Here is an 18473-nt window from a genome sequence, read left to right on the forward strand (position 1 = left end):
CCGGTGGAGGTACATAGTGGTTCGAATCCCACTTTAAACTGTAGGCCCAGTCCCGATTAGCCTTATTGTGCATAAAGTGGACTTAAAACACCAAATCAATCCAATATGTTAACTTGGTTCTGTTTCGTATTCCCACAATTTGGGTATTTTAACATTTTAATTTTCATCCGTTTCATGTTTGTATGAAAGAATATGGTGGGAAAATACACTACTAGAGACAATATCACTAATAATAATTGGCCGCCGCTGTGCCCGAGCGTGGTAAGCCGTCGGCTTTGGATCTCGCTGCCGAAATTCCCGGATTCGAGTCCCGGCCTGGGTATGATTGTTTATGAGTGTTCCTTCATGAATTTTATCATACACTAATCCTCATCGTTGTTATTAGCCAAAAGTAAAGTAAAAAAAGAAAGATAATAATAATAGTAATAATAATAATATGGATCTAGCCCCCCATGGTTTCTTTATGACTGTCCTTTTATCAATTTCATCGAGTCATCATTCATCCTCATTGTTGCGATTAGCCGATAAATCTTACAGAAGCTGCGAAAAATAAGATGTAAAATAATAACAGAATTTTCTCCGCAGAAGGAAAAATAAATACTCCAGAAAACATGCAATACAGGAAAAGAGTGTCCTGTAATGTGAGTCTGTAAACCAAATGTAACTCACGAATGAAGAAGTTTACGTGAAGGTTTCATCTTCTACGAAGCAATACAGGTTTGGATGGCGCAGTGGTAGCGTCGTCGCCTTGTAATCAAGGGGTTCCGGTGGAGGCACAAAGGGGTTCGGATCCCACTTTAAACTGTAGGTCCAGTCCCGATTAGTCATACCGTGCATTGTGGACTTAAAACACCAAATCAACAACCAACCAACCAATACAGGGTTGGAAACACTACAGTTATAGGTTTGGAAACACTGCTCCTCTCGGGAACTACTCTACCAGGCGAAACTAGATGATATAAAATTCCGGGTTGCATAACCGTCAGGGAGGGCGTTTCTTTCGAATTCGTGTGTACTGTAGATACACTTGGACACTTAATCGTGCAGTTCGCAACACTGAGGACATCAGTAGAGTGATCCGATGGCACTCTGGCTTTCTTTCAGGCTTACCGGTTGTAAAACAAAATTTGTTTCCACACAACCTACCCTACCATTTGATCCTTCAAGGTCGCCGGGGGATTTCTCGGGCACCTGGTGGCAGGATGTCCAGGGTGATACCACGGAGCTTGATACTACGCAGATGTTTTGTCAGCACGCCGCGAGAGGGTGTTGATGTCCACATATCGGAAAAGGACGAACCTTGGAGGCTTGCAGGTTGATATTCTGTTTAGGCAACCCGGAAGAAATAATGAGAAACCAAAAGTTAAATAATTAATTTGTAACAGTTATGTTGTGTGCCACCACTGCTTACCTTGCTGTACCGGAGTGTACGCGCATGTTGAAAACATTAACTATTACAGTGTCCTGTCATTTATCGTGGTCATATTTAGCGCCCAAATGTTAGATATTGTAGTGAGACCGCTGTTATTGTATACAACAGCCAAGCATTGAAAGAGAAGCCGCATATAATTTCCTGTACTGTCAGCAGTCTCTACAAATATAAGAGGCTGTTGTCTTTTCTGTCGTCAGTATTGTTGTTAAGAATTGTTTCACTTTATGTTTTAAGTGACCTGTTAAAGTTTTTCAATATTTGCCTACAGCTCAGTGAGTTCTTTTTTGGCGGTTTAATTGTCCGTCTATATTGTTCCTCTTTGCTCCAAGTCGCACCAAAACAAAAATTTCAGGTGGTTTCAAGATATCATTAGGTCGTGCTCGGGAAATTATTTAACGTGAGTTGTATCGTGACGGGTAATCACGGGTTAGTACGTTATATATGTTCCACGTAACATGTTTAGTAAAGTACCATTTCAGACTTTGTCGAGGAGCCCAAAGCATCCAAAGTTTGGAAAGAAATGTTACAGTTTGTTGATGGGGATAGTGCAGCAGAAGGGGATTTGAACAAAGATGAAGTTGCCGTGCACTTCGCGTCTTGTCCTCTCACCGCAGTATCTGAGGCAGACGAATGTGGCGCGACCACAGGGGGAGGGGGCAACACCCCCCCCCCATCCTTGGTCGGAAATCAATTCTATGGGAAGCAAGGGGCAAACATTCAAGTGAGAAAAAAGCAAGGCTAGCAAGAGTAGCAAGACAAAATGATACTCAAGATGGAATTAGTGTTCATGTATTTCTTTATTTTTCTTCCAGACTGCCAAGAGCACCTGTAGAGGGGGGGGGTCACAGAGAGGTAATTGCCATCATCGATTTCACATTTTATGCAAATAAAAATACATTTCATAAATTGTTTTTCATAAATTCGAAAAGTTCACGAACAATCTAAATTAAAACGTTATAAAAGAGAGAATGCGGCGCCCTAATAAAGTAATATTGTTTTCAATTTGCAATAATTAGGACCAAAAAGCAAGCAGTATCATTATTTTCTGTAATGCTTTCTTTGTAAATGACCAGAGAGAGAAGTAAGACCAACTATGTACTTCAGACTGTAACTGGCGTTTACGTCATCTCATAAAAATGTGATGAGGTCGCTCGTGAAACTCTAAAAGTCAGCTAGAGAGCACCACAGGCCAATATTTTAAATACTGTTAAAATGGCACTTCATTAAAATTTAAAAAGATCGCAGGTTAAAGCATGAACAATTATTTGTGTGAAAAGGACGCGCAAATTTGAGAGATTTATATCATTTTTGATGTGGGTTTGTTATGAGGCAGATGAATTGATTATGTATTGCATTTAAATATGTTATATATATTAAAGAGTCTTTGAATACGTACACAATTTAGTGTTAACACGTTGCATATGTATTTTCTTATTTTTTTACGTCGCTCCATGTTGCATCAAGATGTAAGTAAAACATTTGTTCTACATGTTTATAGGATAAAAGTAATTATATTCGTCATGCATTTTCTGTCTTTCAAAAACACAGTTTATGTGCTTGTTTTCAATTATTAGCTAATGCGAAATTAAACGTGTTGAAAAAGTATTTAAAATAGTTTGTCCAACACAAATTTTCTAGCACCGACTTCCTTCCTTTTTTGCGTGATTTACAAGGATAATAACGTCTTTGATGCTACTACTACTGCTGCTACTACTACTACTAACAATAATAAAAATGTCATTATTATTATTATTGGCACGTTTATCATGGTTCTTGCCCCCCCTCAGACAAGAGAAGCAGGTATTGCGAGCAAGAACATTTTTACCAAATTTATCTTTATTAGTGTAAATTTTAAAATCGCGGGGGGCAATGACCCCTCTGTGCCCCCTGCAGATGCCCTTCGCCATCTAAAATGTTTGCCCCCCCTAGAATTGACCATGGTTGGGGATGGGGAAATGCCTCCCCCCCCTTGTTGTTGCGTTACTGATCCTGTTATCGCTCCTTCCTTTGAAAGTCTTGGTTGTCCAGCGAAAAGAATAGACTGTTGGGTATATGAGAACAGCGTTGCCGCTTGCCGCAGGGGCGAGTAACGGACTTGCTGGCAGTGAAAGTACAAGACCAAACAAACGTGCGTGGCGCTTGAATCGCGGGTACGTACAAATTGAAGAAATAAGTTCACGGTGAGCTATTATTAAAAACAAGAAACAAATTCACAAAATTACATAAACTGAAAGAATAATTCTTAATGAACTTACTTTTCTCTCACATGTCACTCCAGGGGGTTAATTCCTTCCATTGCAGAATCATCACCAGAATCATTTTCTTCTGTCAGATCATCACTCTCGCTGGAATCTTCACCCAAGTGGATTATTATCTGATCAACGTCATCCTGCAATTCATCTGCATTCCACATTTTCTTCTCTATGTCCATGACATGTTATACGTAATTTTGCCAGTTTTCAACTGTTACTGTCTTAAATTATTCAGTGATTAAATTTTCAATGTATTTAGTTTTGAATGTAGTGTTGTTACACCGCACATAATGCTTAACCTGTGACCACACAAGTTCAATCGGGTTCAGTTCGCAATGATATGGGGGCAAACGAAGCACCGTATGCCCCATCTGTTTTGCCATCTCATCGATCTTATACTTATCGTACTTAATTTTATGAATATTTGTAAGTTCCAGAAGATCTCTCCGTAACATGTCGTCATCATAACGTATGTCATGAGATTTCAACTATTCTCTTAAATCATTCTTCTTCCACGAGGTTGTCTGCATTGGCTCTTGCTTGCGGCTATGATAAGAGGCATTGTCAACAACAATAACAGATCCCGGAGGGAGATTGACGAGCAACTGTTTCCGAAAATACATCTCATACGTTTCTCCATCCATTTCATCATGGACATCTGCTGTATTCTTTTTGCACTGAAACACAAGTCGGGCGTTTTGCAGAAAACCGCGTTCGTTACCCGCATGCACTAAAGCGTATCGCGCTCCGCGAGATGTTGGATTTTTTAAACCTGTGGAAAGACCTGCCAGAAACGCTTGTTTTGCAGTTGTAATTGTCTTGTCTTTCCATTCATAATTGACTGAGGTTCCGGTGTTCACCCAGGATTCATCAGTGTAAACAATATTTCTATTTTCACGCCTATAATTCCTAATCTCTCTTAAATATTTATGGCGAAGAGAAATTAAATCTTCTCTTTCCATTAACATGGATTTGTTGCCCCTTTTCTCATACGAAAAGCCAAGTTCTTTGAGAAAGACATGAAACGTTGATCTTTTAAAATTCGGTAATGTGGAGTCAGAATTAACAGCAACAAGAACAGAATTAAGTGTTGGGGGTTTGTTTTTAAAAAAGAATTCGTGAACTTTACGTCGCACAGCACTTCTGACAAAATCATTATATTTTACATTTCTACTTGTAATTGGCGATCTTTTCCTGGGTCGTTTCTTACCTGGTGTTTCAAAAGGACCTTGAGAAACCTCGCCCCGAATTTTATACACAGTAGCCCGAAAAACTCCAGTTGCTTTCGCCATCTCGCTGGCTAACCAACTTACACTGCGATCCGGATTTTTCTGTTTTAAATAAACAAAAATATTCATTACTATTTGCCTTTCTTTACTTTTGAGAACCTCACCACGCCTTCTCTTCTTTACACTACTTCCGCTCATATTTCAGTATTAAAACCAACGGTTTTTTACAGCACAACACAACACAACCCAAAGCACAGATCCGCCACAGTCATTCCTCGTCGAAACAAACGGTCAGTCACCCTCTCCTTCCGTGAAATTTTGTCTACCGCGGTACTGGCTGAGGGGGTGGGGTGGAAAGCAGTCGACAACGCTGGGCTCGCCGTTCCCCTCCGTTCACGTGCCCCTGCACAAACAAAATTTAAAACACGCGCTGCTGGAAGGAACTTTTGCTGGTCTGAAAGCTTAACCAGTTCCAGAATAGCGCTTTGCATTCGAAAGAAAAGCAAGTGTGTTCACCTTTGCGCTTAGTAGTGAAAACAATATTTAAAAAGAGGGAGGATGTAGGGAAAGTAAAAGCCCATTTGAAGCAACAGTCTATTCTTTTCGCTGGCTTGAAGTAATTTTTAGGTCCATTTAAGGTGCAACTTAGGTATTTTTATATGGATCTGGTTTGGCAACACTACTGACCAGCGCTGTCCGCCCGATAGCCGAAAAACGGTGATAGCTTTTGCTATTTGAACTTTTTGTGGTAAGGATTTGAATATAATCATTTAATAATTGCTATTATTTTTGGAAATATTGACAGAAATCCAGGGAAGATTGAGTGTTATGTAGTATAAGATAACGTAATATGGCAACAGTGAGCAATAGAATAATAATATGCTTGTGGAACATGTAGAAAATAGTTGTTTATGAGCCCCATTTGGACTTGGCTCTTATGTGCTGAATTTTTCGTCCCCAGCCAAAGTTTTCATAATCGATAAAGTACCTCATTAATAAGAGGAATAAGTAATTATGTAATTTCGTTCATTGCAAAGTCAACGTTGATAAAGTTATTTATACTTGTCTGTTATGATTTATAAGCAATTGCGTGTTTTTATGAAAAGGCAGGTCCAAGTTCCGATGGTTTAATTCCGAATTAATTATGGTACATAGGTATCTTTACATGGTTCGATTTCAATTTATGTCTGCTAAGACATAAGTCAGAGTCTTCGTGATTACTTACTGTGTGTTGTCTTGTGGAGGACGATATAGGCATAGTCCCTTTTTTAGGGTTACCAGACGTCCTCTGGCTAGACTCTACTCTACATCCTTATTGGACGAGGTATGCCTACGAGGTTAGGTTAGGTTAATTACCACTCATTTCACACCTAAATATGTGCATCATCGAAAAAGTTCCTCAGAACATTTAATTACGCATATCCGGACAACATCGGTTTTTATCGATTTCCTCCTCCAGGTAATTTTTCCTCGCTTTGGAATTTACGTTGTTGAATTCCTTATACAGTAAGCTTTCCAACGATAATTGACACGTATTCCTTAAAAAAGGACGTAAAGTAGTCTTTTACCAATTTTATATTTGTATATAATTGTTAATATTCTTTCCGTGTTTGATTTCAAAGCATGGAAACACAACACACTCAGTTGCAAGCGCAAAGACAGAAAAATTTGGTAAGATTTTACAATACCAGACACAGCTGTAATTTCTATCATACTTCTTATACTCATAAAAAACGTAGTCCCGATGAAGTATCTGAGGTTAATATGTGGGGGTGACGTATTGATATTGTTATTTGACGTGCAGAAGTTGTATAATAAATTTTCGATTACCACAATCGTTCTTCGCATACGAGAATGGAAACCATGTTTGTGGAAACCTTCCGGTAAATAATGAGCAATCGTGCATTGTCGGTTGTGATCACAGGCCACACACACCATTCACGCATAGCCCCAAAAACCATTCACGGTAAGGTTAGGTTAGCTTCGGTTAGGCAAACATAGTTAAAATTTGGGGCTGTAATTTTGTTTCTTGGGTATGGGAAACACAAATCTTCCGGTAAATAATGAGCATTGTCGGTTGCGATCACAGACCCCATTTTTTTCGAATTTCTACACGTGACCCCCAAATATTAACTGCAGATTCGTGATTAGGAGCCCAAAATCATTAAGTATGCGAAATATGAATGATATCGGGGAATGGTCCGGTATTGTAAAATTGCTCCAAAAACTTTTCTTCCAACAAAGAAAAAAATCTGACTTTTGCATCTTTTCTGTTGTCGTCACTGTGCCACGTGAGGTTAAGAATATGTGTGACACTGCAGCTTCCTTTGATTTGAGTTAGTGTATATAGCCTATATGGTATAACCAGGGTGCGAAATTTCCGGTCGCCAGGTCGCCATTGGTGACCAAAAGTTTTGGGCTGGCGACTAAAATTTCGTTGTTTCAAATGTGTGTCAAACACGCCTCAAGACTTCACATTTTGAGAGAAACGGCAGAAGTTATAGAAGAAATTCTAAAACTGAGTGATATACACACTATTAGGTGGTTAGCCAGCAAAGAACGTGCAGTAAGAGCTCTCTTGCAATCATGGAAAGCTGTTGTGACCCATCTTGAACAGGTGGCCCATAGAAAAGACAATGATGGCGCTAAAGCTAAGGATTTGCTGAAAAGTTTGAATCAATTTAAATTTGTTAAGCTTCTGTACTTCCTTTTGGATTTCTACGGGAAATTGAACCCTTTAAGCGTGGCACTACAAAATAAGAATCTTTTGATTTCATCTCTGAAAATAAGAATTGAACACTGTATTTCAGTTTTGGCTGACCTGGAATCTAATGTTGGACCAAGCGAACAAGATTTCTTGGACCATGTATCCATTTCAGGGAAGATCAGGGATGTGCAAGAGTTTCAGACTGTTAGAGGAAACTTAATTAACAATGCGAAGGTGTACATCACAGAAACATTGCCATCTATGTCAACAGATGCAATTGCATCTCTGCATGTTTTCGACACCTTGGGTTGGCCTCCCAAAGAAAATATTCTTCAGTTTGGGATAGAAGAAATAAAGAAGATCTACATATACTTTAACCCGATCCTTTATAATGAGAAAATGGATGTTCTGTCATCAGAGTGGACAGAATACAAACTTTTGTTTCCTTCTCCAGCTTTGAATCAGATGCTGGAGAAGATCCACAGTGCCGAGTGTTCAGCAAGATTCCCCAACTTGCTCCAGATTTTGACATTTTGTGCTGTTCTACCAGTGAGCACAGCCTCATGTGAGGGAGGTTTCAGCTGTCACAACAGACTCAACACTACTTACAGGAACTCTCTGAAGACTGAGACACTGGATGATATGCTCAGAGTTTCTGTAAACGGACCCCCCCCCCCCCCACCATCCTCCCTGTCAGAGTTTGACCCAGCAGCTGCGATTGATAAGTGGTACTTCAGTGCAGAACGACAGCGCTACACAAACATTAATATTTAATAATTGCTCATATTTTTATTATTTATCAATTTAAAATAGTGGCGACCAAAGATTTTAGTCCGGCGACTGATTTCAAACTTGAAATTTCATGCCCTGGTATAACACTTCTGTGAAATCTAAAAGTATCCTCTTTTTTAAAAGTTTGCCATCTGGTAACCCTACCTTTCGTACAGTCCTGTATGATGCTTTGTTTGTTTATTTTCTTAAGCATTTTGACAAAAATGTAATTGAATGAAACCACATTCATGTTGCATATTTTGGCAATTTTTGTCTTTTATTTATCAGGATTGTTACCTGTTTTAGCCCCTTTATGGTTTTCAGATTGGAAAGTAATATTTTGTGGGGGCGGTTGGCAAGATTTGTAGATCTGGCACTGGGAAGAACTGCTGTGTTCTGTGTTAATGATGCTAAAGTCATCTTTTGTAATGTTTGTTAAGAGGAGGTGAGAGTACTTACTCAATTTTCCAATTGAAATAACAGAGCCATAATATCTAGGCCTAATGTTCCCAACATATCATGTACAATTATAAATGTACAGACTTGTGTGCACATATATAAACACAGTCAAAAAAGTTTTGCATCAGAATGGAAAATAACAAAACATATATGAAGCATAAGGTTTATTGACAATGAAAGTGGGAATACAAAAGAAAAGATGAAGAACAAGACATGTTGAATGGAAAGGGAACAAAAAACGTACAATTTTCTCAGAAATGTGTTTAAAACAAAAATGGCACAATTCATGATGGAGACGAAAAAACAAAGAACTGTCACAAGAAGGCTGTTCGTCGTAACGGATCCACCAGAAACATTGTCTACCAGCTGGTGTGTCCTCCCCTGGCTGCAAGAAGGTCTTGAACACGCTGTGGCATACTGAGGATGAGACGATCAAGGTGATCTTGCGGTAAGCGATCCCATTCGTCCTGTGCTGCAAGAAGACATTCACGAAGATTGGTGGGAGCCACAGGATGGTATGCAATGGCATTTTTTTTAGCATTGTCTATGCATGTTCGATGCAATTCATGTCGGGACTTCGTGCTGGCCAGAGCATGCGACGGATATTCGTGCACTATCTGTGTGTGGTGTGAACGGGCATTGTCATCCACCAACACAAATTTGTCACCAATTTCCTGATGAAATGGTTCCACAGTCGTCTGAAAGTCCCTGATATAACGAACAGCTGTTTGTGTCCCTCTAATTGGAATTAGGGGCGTTCGACGTGCGAGCATGATCCCTGCCCACACCATGATTCCTCCTCCTTGGTATGGATGGACCCCCTGGACACCACGAAGCCGCACCTGCAGTCCATGGCCTCGCCACACCCGTCCTCTTCGTGAATCTGGCCTTAGACAGAGCCTACATTCATCGGTGAAGAGCACATGAGCCCAATGACCGGCTCCCCAATTTCGATGTGCACGGGTCCAATGCACACGGCCTGTCCGTTGACGATCTGCTACTGTTCTTGTGTCTGTATACCGCCTCCAGGACCTACAGACATCGCTCTACGCCACTCCAACAACCCTAGCTACAGTCCGTTGTGACATGCCAGTCTGCATTAGCATGATGATTCTGGCCCGATCAAACTGCACTATCGTACGCCTAGGCATGCCTTGCACACAGCTGCACTCGCTTGCCTTCGCTAACTGGACACAAGGAACACCTAACTAACCTTCGCTGACTACCGTGGTGCTATGCTCGAACACACGGATGCGCTTGACGACTCCGGTAGTCGTCTGTAGTGATCGGTATTGCACGTCGACCGCGTTACTTCGCACAATGAGCTCTGCTTCAGCATTTTGCGGATGCTATTTTCATCACTTCTTGGGTGATGCAAAACTTTTTTGACTGTGTTTACATAGGATATCGAACGTTGTACTTTGTGAAAAATCATGGTTGAATATTTTAACTTGAATTTTTGTAAGTTATTTTGGCACAATATTTTCAGCAAAAATGGAAAATGTCACATGTTTTGTCTTGTTTGTGTGGCAGTTTTAATTTTTCATCATATTGGAAATTGTTTTCATAATTGCTGTTCATGTTCATTTTTGTTTTGCAAACATTCTAGTTTGGAAAAGTGTAAATGCAGTAGCTTCCTTTGTTAGTGTGAGTACTTTTGTGCAACAAAAATGAAGTTATATTAAAATCATTTATATCTACATGAAAGTAAATTGGTAGACATAGTTCATATATCTATGGTAGTCTCCATGTAGGGTGTTGAGTTAGTTACTACTCAGTTGGAAGGTAGAGTTCTATTTGTACTGTTCTGTTTTACACATAAGGGGGACTCCCCCTCCCATATCCACATATAGTAAAGTTTGGATGGGTTTTTGTACACTTCGCAACATCTTATTTGACCGCCCCGAAAGAATTCTAAGTCCCGAAATCGTAAATTTAGCAACATTGCACTTCCGCTCCAGGTGAGAGTAGCCAACTTTGAGTAGGTCCTTCCACTAGACGAAAAACGCTGCGGTGATAGGTTTTCAATTTAACACTTTTCATGAACTTAGAAACTATAAACCGCTATTATAATACACAATCAAACAGAAATAATAAATTGGAAAAAGAACCTTGAAGGATATTTACGATTCTGCTTGCTCGACTTGAAATTTGGGGGGTTTGAAACACTGAACAGAGTTTTTCTCCACCTGGAGGAAATTGCCATCAAGTTTGTGCAGAAAGAAGCAAATTTGTGAGGAATTTATGCGACATTTTATTTACAATACCTTGCATAATATCGAACAGTTCTCAAAAACATATATTTTACAAGACTTGTCGAGAAAAAGTGCTTGAAACACAGGAAGGTGGGAGTCTTCATAAACATTAACATGTTTTTAAGGGTATTAAATCGTGAAGTTAACGTAGAGCAGTTGGTTAGGCATTGCTATCCTTGTTTTTCATCAAGCGTGAAAGGTCGCGGGTTCAAATCCCGCCCTCTTCTCTTTCTTTTTTTTCATTTTTTTCTTTGCTGAACAGATACCGTTGATATTAGAATATTTAAAAAATGAATCCGATGCACACTTGAGAGACGTCCCTTCTGCGCATATTTCCCCTTAGAAGTTGGAGATTTCCAGGATTTAAAGTTAAAACTTTTCTTTTTAGTTATTGTTCATATGTTGTGTTAACACACACATCATGATTAATTCACAAATCACATATATGTATTCAGGATGCAAAATGTAATGTTATTTAAGTTATGTTATTGTTTGTTCTTCACTGACACCTAAAATATTGATTATTTGATTTCGATATACTAAAAAAAAAGACACACAGTTATGTTAAGTAGTGATGTAGTGCAGTGCTGTAACGAAGGAGAGCGTTTAATGAGTTCAAATTGCTAAGATTGGTAATTTTATGTCCGTTCGTTCCTTCGTAACGACTGTTGTCAATCCCCTCACCACCATCTTACCATGCATCTAAAACTAATAGTAAATCGCCAATTAACATAAATAAATTGTTATTGCGACGAAGGCCGATTCGATAAGAAACTACTAATAAGTATTTATATAGTGAGTGACAAACAAAAAATTCAAAACCTCATAATGATCGTTAATTCCTCACTGCTTTGTATCTAAAATGTTTGTCTTCTTTGAACAGGAAGTATGAGTATCAGATATAACTAACTTTCCGCACTAACTTTGCAATATTCGAAACCACCATTACAGACTTAGCTCTATGTAACTTGATTCTGCGCATTCCACGTGGCACGTGACTTCCTCCTATCATCCAAATAACTTTCTCTTACTATTTCCTTTCACCTCGTGAAATACAGAGACCAATGTTAACTTCTTAGCATGGTGGATAAACTTTACACCCAACGATCTACTCCTGAAAAAAAACCTGCCTTGGTGGTGAATCGAACCCACGACCTCCCTCGTAAGAATCAAGCACGCTACCTTTCCTCCAGGTAGGTCATGTTATGATTAGCTATCAGTTTGAAGAAAACAATTCACACATAACGTCATATCTATAATTTCCTCATGGCAATTTTCATGAGGAAACGAATTCAGATAAAATCGAGAAACGCTGAAAGAGAAAAATGATGAACATGTTAATTGGCGTTTTGTCATATTTTGTAAATTGTGTAAAAATTCCGTGTTTTGAACAAGCAATCGTTTAGTTACGTAGTATTTTGTTGTTTGTTTAAAGTAGGAACAGGAGAGCGAAAAGCAGAAATTTGAACCAGACCCCGTTTGACAAGAAACTTCAGCTTTTTTCCAAAGACTGTATGAAAAGAGAGAGGAATGTATGAAATATAAAATTGTGTGAAATTAAAACAATGGAAACTTTGAAAGATAATACTAACGAACTTCAAACTATGAAAAACATATTTTCGTGGTGGAAAACTGCAAGTCATTTTCGAAATATGATCTTAATAACATAACATAACCCACAGCGCTACAGCCCTTGAAAGGCCTTGGCTTACCTACCGACTGCTGGTCTCCCTCCCACACTGTTCCGCCGTCACCTGTTATAGCGTGGAGGTCTCAGACCAGTGTTGGGGTGACGGGTGATCAGCCCGACGAACCCCCAGCCGTTATTGTAGGTCTTCTTGACCAGGTTACGCTCACTCACAAGGAGCTTCCCAATTTCCTCACGATGATGGGTTGCCACCGGTCCTATACGTAGGCCGAATAAATTCCGACCAGAGCCGGATTCCGCAGTGAATATGAACTTGATGTTTTTCTTTATTATGAAGTGGAGATATGGGGCAATACGATCCCTCAGCAAGAAAATTTTAAGTAAGCTACCTCCAACTTTTTCAATGGTCATAATTACTAATTAGAGTCCGGAAGTTGATGAAAAATCAACTCTTTTTCTGGCCCTTAAAAACAATGCTAAACCTGATATCACGTCCGTTTCCCTTCAGTTAGGGCCGGAAAACGCTTTCTATTTTACATTTTTTTCATTTTTCGGCCTTTTACTTTATTTGTCAGTATTTTTAACAGTTTTGTTGCATTTTTACTTATTTTTTAAGTTTATTTTTCTCCTCCCCTGTTGTTTCGTGCATTTTAAATGCATTTACTAGTAAAACTTACATATTTAGATTTCTTGACATGGTCCTTTTAGCAAATTCACCATCGAAAATATGGTCAATGGAAAGGCATAATATTATTCTTAACTGAAATGTTTGGCAATGGATTAAAATACTTTGTGTGAAGATCTACTATGAGGTTCTTTTTCTGGACACTATTATCGCTTTAATCTGTAGCTTTAAAGTAAAATTAGTCACAATATTAAATGCAATTAAAAACTAAATTAAACCCACAGTGCTACAGCCCTTGGCTTACCTACCGACTGCTGGTCTCCCTCCCACACTGTTCTTCTGTCACCTGTTATAGCGTGGAGGTCTTAGATCAGTATTGGGGTGACGGGTGATCAGCCCGACGAACCCCCAGCCGTTGTTGTAGGTCTTCGCTCACTCGGAGCTTCCCAAATTCCTCACGATGGTGGGTTGCCACCGGCCCTATACGTAGGCCGAATAAATTCCGACCAGAGCCGGATTCGAACAGCAGCGAACGATCTCAAGACGAGTGAACGCCTTAGCCCGCTCGACTACGGAGGAGGACATTAAATGCAATTACTCTCTGGTATACGTGAAGCAGAACTGTATTTTCGAATGCTGGCCGACTACAGTATCATAGAAGGCCCACTCTGAAAGGAGATGAATTGGTTGATTTGGTGTTTTAAGTCAACTTTATGCATAGTAAGGCTAATCGGGACTGGACCTACAGTTTAAAGTGGGATCCGAACCAAGTGCATAAAATAACGTGAACCGTGTGGTGTAGGGGGATCGTTTGCTTATGGAATGGAAGGTCAAGGGTTCAAACCTGCTTCTTTGCAAAATCTTTTTCAGGAAGTAAACGGCTTTGGACGAGAATGCTTATGTACGTTTCTTGGACATTTCCGTTGATATTTATGCGATTTATGTCCAGCATTTCCGGATGCAGAAAGTTGACATGTAAGTTATTAATATGTGTTAACTTAAAACAGCTGAATGAAAGGAAAAGTATTTCCTAAAATCCTGCCAATCACTGATAGATTAAAAACATTAGTAGAAGCATTACTTGAGGCATGCACAGTGGTGACGATTATGGAGTGTGGAAGGGCAGATGACCCAGCCTATGCTAAACATTATCTACCAACGGAAAGAAACTGTCCTTGCCCCCCCTCCCCCACCTTGCCCCATCATTTTTGAAACCCAATCGCCGCCACTGAGCATGCATCGCATAAATATTTACAGTAATATCATATAATATTATATTACGTTATTAGAACACTTCGTACTCTGTAAATAAAAAGGAAAAAATAATATGGAAAGGGTGGGATTTGAACCTACGATGTTTCGATCTTGACGAAAACAGTAAAAAGCTAAAGTGTTGTCAACTAACCAACTACTACAGGAGATTGCTAACAGAGGGCTCAGTAAAACACGTTCATCTCAGTAGAAGCAACATTGTGCCAGAGTTTCGAACCATTTTTCGCCAAGAACCAAGGAAAAGACACATTTTGCAGAATCGTTTGGTGTTGTGCAAGGTATCTTTACTAAACATTTCGCCTAAAATCATCATAAATTTGCCTTCTTGCATTCAAATGTGACCGCAATTCTTTCCAGGTGGATGAGAACCTGTTCAGTGTTTCACAATGCACATACATTTTCCTATTTTCAAATTCAGAACGAAGTATCTTGAAATATTTTCAACATTCGTATTTCTACTTAACATTTTTTGTCTACTCATATATTTTATTACTGCTTTAGGGTATCTTTATTTTATGGAATGTGAAAAAATGAAAAAAAAATCACGAGCGTTCTCATTCAGGAAGAAGAAATGTTGCAAAGTTGGCTACTCTTAGTTGGCTCTGAAGCGCTATGCTGCCAAATTTACGAATTCCGGACTTTGAAATTTTTCAGGGCGGTCAAATAAGATGTTGCGAAGTGTACACTCCTGTTCAGATAAAGTGGTGCATACTTCAAGACAAAACATTTCAATGAGAGGTACTTTCTGAAGCAGGCACGGATCCACAGGGAGGGTGATCGCCCCTCCCAACTGCCACGTCTCTGGACATATCATTATGCTTAATATTTTGAAGACTTAGATGCTCAGTCTTTTATCACCAGGATTAACAGGCTCAAGAACATTTTTAAAGATATATTTAAGTCCACTTTATACACATGATAAGCTATTCAAAACTGGACTCAGGAGTTTAAATTTGGATCCAAACCACTGTGCAATGTTCCGTAAAAAGAGATCGAACCTGACATCACTTGAGTTCTTGATCTTTGTTTATTTACTTTATTCCTCATATCTCATCATTCAGTTTTTCATGCAAAGGGGAGAATTATGATACGATGATGTACAATAACAATCTATTCCATCCCAGGACCCCTATTTTTGCAATATATGCCTACTCTAATCTCTAGAATATGAAAGTCAGTTTGGTTCCTATTTACAGCATGATATATTGTTCGCATAAAATAGTGTAACTGTAGGTTGGATTTCATTCTCAGTGATATGAGGTACTAGTCTAAAATTTGCCCCTCCCAACTGTAACTTCTGGATCCACCACTGTTCTCAAGTCGTTAGGGGATGAATTCACACTCCATTCAGCCACCTTTGTGGCAGTCTGTGTGTGCGTTTTGCCCATGATCTCCACTCCAAAGGTTCTGGATTCAAGTCCTAAGCAGGGCATAGGTGTTTTTCATGTATTTATTATTTTATCTATCCATTACCATTAACCAAAGCATAGAATTGCAACATTAAATAATTGAAAAGTATCTTCTACCCATACAACATGTATAAATCGTATATAATGCAGAGGCCAGTTCAATATATATATATAATATTAACTTACGTTTCGCAAGTATCGACGTAACTCCTGCGACGTTTCAGGGTGCAACTGCTCCCTTCCTCAGGCTGCTCACGTTTAGGTTATGTATAAGTCATAACCACGTCGAACTCTCCATAAGTTCAGGATATAGGATTGGTAAAAGGTGTATGGTTAAAAAACAGTAAAAATCTAAAACCCATTACATGTCAAACTACCATGTCGTTTTCCCAATTAGAAACTGCTCCTTGTAATGTTAAAACTTGAAAAACTGTGAATAGCCACGGTCCGCGTGCGCTGCAATACTGGTTATGATTTATACATAACCTAAACATGAGCAGCCTGAGGAAGGGAGCATTTGCACCCCGAAACATCACAGGAGTTACGTCGATACTCGCAAAACGTAAGTTAATAACTAACTAACTAACTCTCTAGCCTTCTTAAACCCGAAGGTTCATGGCTGCAGCAACACAGGCCTTCCATCTGTCCCTATCTTGTGCAAGATCTATATACTCTTTTCCATCCCTACCGATTTCCCTTAGGTCCATATCAACGTTGTCCCTCCATCTTCGTCTTGGCCTTCCTACTGGTCTCTTACCATCAGGTTTCCCAACAAGAATCCTGTAAACTCCTCTTTCCTCTCCCATTCGTGCCACATGGCCTGCCCACCTAAGTCTTCTTGATTTAATTATTCTAATAATGTCTGGACATGAATATAAATTATGTAGTTCTAAATTATGTAACCTTCTCCACTCACCTGTCTCCTCATCCCTTTTAGGTCCAAATATTTTCCTAAGGATCTTATTTTCAAATACTCTCAATTTATGTTCCTCTTTCAATGTAAGGGACCAAGTTTCACACCCATATAATACTACAGGCAAAATTACTGTTTTGTATATTTTAACTTTTAGTTTCTTAGATATTAAACGAGAAGACAAAAGTTTATGAAGAGAGAAGTAACATGCATTTCCTGAATTAAGCCTACTTTTTATTTCCTCTTTAATATAATTTTCATTTGTTAATATTACTCCTAAGTATTTGAATTTGGAAACTGTTTCAAACGAGTTGTTATCAATAATTAGATTTTGATTATTATCTAACACTTGGTTTCGGCCTGTAAGCATATATTTAGTTTTCTCTTTGTTAACTTCCAAACCTATCTCTTTAGCAGTTTTGAAAAATATTTTAGCATTATTCTTAATTGTATTCACATCATCCCCCAGTAAGTCTACATCATCTGCATATGCTAACAACTGAGTCACACCATTTAATTTTAGTCCTTCTTTAGTTTCGTTTACCTTCCTAACAGCATATTCTAAGGCAAAATTAAAGAGCAATGGAGATAATGCATCTCCTTGTTTTAACCCATCATGAATTGTAAATTTGTCAGACATATTAATACCCACACGAATTTTACTTTCTGTTTCACTGGTGCATATTTTTATCATACTAACAAGCTTCTTAGGTATTTCAAACTCTACTAATATATTATATAATTTATCTCTTTTGACCGAATCATATGCTTTTTTGAAATCAATGAATAGCTGATGGACATTTTGATTATATTCCCACTTTTTTTCAAGTGTCTGTCTGATGTAAAAAATTTGATCTGTAGTTGATCTGTTGCGTTTAAATCCACATTGATAATCACCTATAATTTCATTAGCATATGGGGTTAGTCTTGTTAAAAGAATGTTAGATAATATTTTATATGTTGTTGAGAGTAGAGAAATTCCACGGTAATTATTGCAGTTCATTTTATCACCTTTTTTAAACACAGGAACAATTATGGATTCTTTCCACTGTTGAGGGATTTCTTCTTTATTCCATATTAAACAAATTAATTTATGAATTTGACATATTAATGAATTTCCACCATATTTAATTAACTCAGCTGGTATTAAATCAATGCCAGGTGCTTTGTTATTCTTTAGCCTTTTAATAGCATCTTTAACTTCAGTCAAGTTAGGTTCTGGAACTAAAGGTTCTGCTGTGTGGACTTCATTTACTTCTGATTTATCTCCTACATGGACATTTAAAAGGTCATTAAAGTAGTTCTTCCATCTATTTAGAATATCGCTTGGGTCAGCTAGAAAATCACCGTCTTTATCTTTAATCAAGTTTACTTTAGGTTGCCACCCCTTTCTAAACTCATTTACACCTTTATATAAATCTCTGATATTTTTATTTTTGCTGTTTGTTTCAATTTCGTTAATTTTGCTTTTCAAGTAATCTCTTTTTTTACTTCTAAATGT

General features: G+C 38.5%; 1 protein-coding gene across 2 annotated transcripts in view; it reads left to right on the forward strand.

The window, feature by feature from the left end:
- Nucleotides 1-5566: 5566 nt before the first annotated feature.
- The window catches only part of Naa80 (N-alpha-acetyltransferase 80), a 43834-nt gene continuing 30927 nt past the window's right edge, over nt 5567-18473 (forward strand). For both annotated transcript variants that reach the window (XR_014443488.1, XM_083137723.1), the window contains exon 1: nt 5567-5661. The gene's annotated coding sequence lies outside the window, so the exon portion shown is untranslated. The remainder of the gene's footprint in view (nt 5662-18473) is intronic.

Source organism: Lepisma saccharinum, chromosome 16 (assembly GCF_977018435.1).
Source record: "Lepisma saccharinum chromosome 16, izLepSacc3.1, whole genome shotgun sequence".
Taxonomy (NCBI): Eukaryota; Metazoa; Arthropoda; class Insecta; order Zygentoma; family Lepismatidae; genus Lepisma; species Lepisma saccharinum.